A 4,265-nucleotide genomic window follows, 5' to 3' on the forward strand; every position below is an offset into this window, starting at 1 on the left:
TTTCTACAAGGATGCTCCTGTTTGTTTCTATGGGTGGTCATTGAAATGTGTAATGGATTTTAACTGATGTGAAACCCAGTTACTGCATCTTGATTTCTTTAACATTTTTAAAGAATAATGTTTCTTAAAGCTGTTCTAATTATATTTTTTTGATGGGGGGTCAAAGTTCCTACACATGGCTAAAAGCAGATCTCAAAAGATTTTTTTTACAGTTGCACAATGGCATTAACTGCAAGGAATATACTTTAACAATAGATCATTCTGGCATTGTTGACAATCATATTTAGCTCCCATGTCCTCATAAAATTGTAGCTTCTTGCTGAGAGTTTAGGAATTCTGAAACTGGCAATTGGTATGAAACCTTAGATCATGCATTTATTTCAAACATGTTCTTCTTTACATATTCATCAAAAACCTACACTAAACTACTGCCAACCTCTTCACCAGACAACTGCCAGTGTGAACCAGATTCACCACCTTGTCGAATCCTATTTTTACCTTCACTGTTGGAAAAAGAAGTTGGGAAAATTACAATACTGAATGTGGATGAAGTGTTTATGTGAATGAAAAAACTTCTTGTTTCGTTTCAAAAAGTGAATGCAGTGGTGACTTTGATTTATGCATTTTTCCTTACCTTCTGCAGTACATATTAGTCTGAGTGCAGGATTCATGTTTTTGCTAATAAAATACAGGTGTGAATGTTTGGGTGCACGGACATGTGCAACACATGCATGCTGCTGTGAAATGCGTGCGTGTGTGTGTGTGCGCGTACGAAGTGTACAGTGCTTAATGTTGTTCCAATATGTGTCCTGTAGTCTGCTCCTCCTGGACACAGGAGCAGTTTTTGTTTGTTTTTTTTAAGCATTTTCATGTCTTATCATAACTTGCATCAAGTTTTTAGGTAACAATATGTCAGAAAACCACGTGTAGATATACATTTTCTGTTTATTGTAAATAACAGTTTGATTTGAGCATAGATGTGTTAAGATCAGAGTTGGGATGGGGTGAAGGAGTTAGACTGTGTGGAATTATAGAGTACTTCTAGTTTTCACTCTTTGATTGGTGTGAATTTTTGTTTATTTTTATTATTATCGTCAGGTAAACATGTTTAGCCTACAGTATCGGGTATCACAGCTGGTGATTTAACTTGTGACTGAGCTCTTGTGACACCTGTATTGTTTCAATTTCTGGCAGTTCATGGATAATTTATGCATTTTTGTATTTAATATCTATAAATATTTTAAGAAAACAGCACACGGTTAAGCGGACTATTTTTTCCATGGAAATTCACACATCTAATTTGGACAACCAGGCTGTCCTCAATTAGAAGTCCTTTTAGGATCGCGCAATGGGAAATAAAAAATACTACTAACTTGGAACATACAAATAGATGGCATGGAACTTTTAGCTAGTGCATTTGAGTATGAATACTCTGGAAACAATGTTGCCAGCTGAAACAGTAGGGTATGCAGTATATGATAAATTATGACATTCTGGTTAATGTTAAAGCTACATGAGAAGCATGATAGGCTGCTTGATGGTTTACTCTACAATATAATATTGCAAAGTATTTTGTATTTTAAATGAAGTAAAAAGATGAATAAATGTTTTCAGGATTTCAAATCAGTTTATTTTTTTGTATTATTGCTGCAGTGCAACATTTTATAATCTGTGATTTGGCTCCACCCAGTGTTTCAAAATTCCACCTAGTTAATTGTTCAAACATGGGTTTAGATAACTCAGTCATCAGAAAAAACTTATGGCTTTCTTTATATTGTAAAAGTATTTAAGCCCCTTGAACATTTTGTTACATTTTCTTTTTTCAATTTGGATTTAGGGCAGGACTTTGACTGGACCATTATAGCACATAACTTTGCTTTGATTGAAACCCTTTCATTGTAGCTCTGTCTGTATAGCTAATGTTGTTTTCCTGGTGAAAGGTGAATATCAGATTTAGACTAAAGTCTTATGCACTTTCTAACATGTTTTCCTCCACAATTGCCTTGCATTTTCTCATCCATAAAGCCTGATTTGCTGAGTGCACAGATTCTTCCACCTAAAACGTGGATCTCTGCAGCTACTTCAGAGTTGCCATTGGCCTTCTAGCTACTTTTCTCATTAATGCTCTCTTTCCTTACACCTAAGGTGGGCAGCCATGTTTCGGTAAGTTTACAATCTTGCCATGCTATTCTATTTCAGGTGATGAATTGAACAGTGTTCAATGTCCATTGTTCAACAGTGTTCATTGATGTTCTCTGAAAAATGGTGTTGACCTTCACAGGATGACTGCATTTTATTTCAGAATCAGCTTTACTGCCATGTTTGTACAGACAAACAAAGAAATTTGTTCTTATATAAGGGTATCAGAAACTTGAAACCATGTATTTTTTTTAATTTTCCCTTCTTAACAACTGCTGGGTTTACTGGGAAACCAAACAAAAATCGATAGAGTCCTTCAGGTTTGTATTTAAAATCCATTGATATTTCAGAGTTTATTAACCCATGCACTATAACAGAGGTTACCTGAGTCATTTTATAGATTATACGCTAAAGCATTTGGGTACAACCATGCTATAACAAGGTTCCGAAACCTTTGGATAAGAAACAGGCCCACAGCACCACAGATCCTCCATTTTATTTAACTGTTGGCAAGAGGTGATTTTCCTTAATAATATTTTGTTTGTTGCCAAACCCACCTTGTGTTTGTCTTGCTGAAAAGCTTTTTCTCATCTGCCCAAACATGTAGATAGCTTATAAAGTTTGTTATGCAGACTTGGTGACCTAAAGATGACACTCTTTATTTCAGTACCTTAAGAGTGACATTTGGAGATTGTTTTTACCTGCTGTACCATCCTTCTCATGGTAGCAAGGTAAATGCAATTTTTCATCCAGTGTAGAGGCTAGTGGCTAAAATAAATCAGTCTCTATGTTACATCATAAACAGAGTAATGTTTTCATATTCATTCATAATTCAAATTTCCTCTAAAACGGAAGACTAAAAATAGTAAACTGTAAATTAAACAAAAAAATATTTAATTTACATTTATTCTAAAGGGATGCATTAGAGGTGCCAATATTTACCACTGATTACTTGATAAAAGAGTAATTTCTTCACATCAGAGGTTTCTCCATTAACAAATGTACTCAAAATAATGGTTGGATTTTTCAATATTCTTCTATCACTGCTGCTGTAATTGAAAAGATAAATTTTATTAGGGTTGCCAATATATAAGGTTGGAATTGTAGTAGTTGTTGGGTGAAATCTTCATTTGCAAAAAAATAAAAATAAAAATCTATATTATAGAAAGTAAATTAAATGGGGAACATGTAGTTAACATTCCATACAACTTTATCTATAAAGCACAGTAAAAAAGCAACAAGGCCAACTAAAATATTGTACAATAAAACAAACAAGCAGAGGACCCTAAATAAAATACATAAATCAGCAGAGGTAAAAAAAAAAAGAAAATCGCAATGACCAAAAAATAAAAACACAAAATTGTACAGCTCACACTGGGTGGAAGGCCAGGGAATTAAACTATGTTTTTAAACGACACTTAAAAAGGGAGCCTGGTAAATCATGGTAAATCATTCCACAGTTTTGGACCTGCAACAGAAAAAGCTTCCAGAAAAAAACTCTTAAATCCTGATGTAGAATCCATGAGGATGTAACCTTAATTGCTCTTGGGTCAAGCAGCAGGAGTGGAGGGGACTAGTTAAATTCTGTACTCAAACCCAACGGAGATGCTGTGCCATGATCTTAAAAAGATGGCTCTTGCTCGTAACCTTTGGTTGTGGCTATAGATTAAAACAACTCTGCAAAGAAAAATGAACCAAACCCCCTTCACAGTTATGTAAAATACTATTTGTCCTTTATTGGATGCAGTTGTTGCATCCAGGGGTGGTACAACCAGTTATTAGTTTTAGGGCATAATTACTTTTTTTTACAAAGGGCCTGGATGGCTTGGATACATGTTGCCCCTAAACTAATTTATTTGTCATTTGAAAACTGCATTTTGAAACTATTTACTCATTAACTTTGTCTCATATTAACACTTCTCAGATGATCTGAAACATTAAAGTGTGACAAAACAACATAAAACGAAAAAATCTGTAAATGCACAAATACTTCTGTCGATCCCTTTTTTTCATTTGCATGACGCCTTCGCCTGTTTGAGATGCGCAGCTGCATCTGTTCAGCATCACTCCCATCATCTCCTTCTCATGGACCAATCGCAGTCACACTGTCGCCGCCCTCCTGACGT

Source organism: Girardinichthys multiradiatus, chromosome 17 (assembly GCF_021462225.1).
Source record: "Girardinichthys multiradiatus isolate DD_20200921_A chromosome 17, DD_fGirMul_XY1, whole genome shotgun sequence".
In the NCBI taxonomy this organism is placed as follows: domain Eukaryota; kingdom Metazoa; phylum Chordata; class Actinopteri; order Cyprinodontiformes; family Goodeidae; genus Girardinichthys; species Girardinichthys multiradiatus.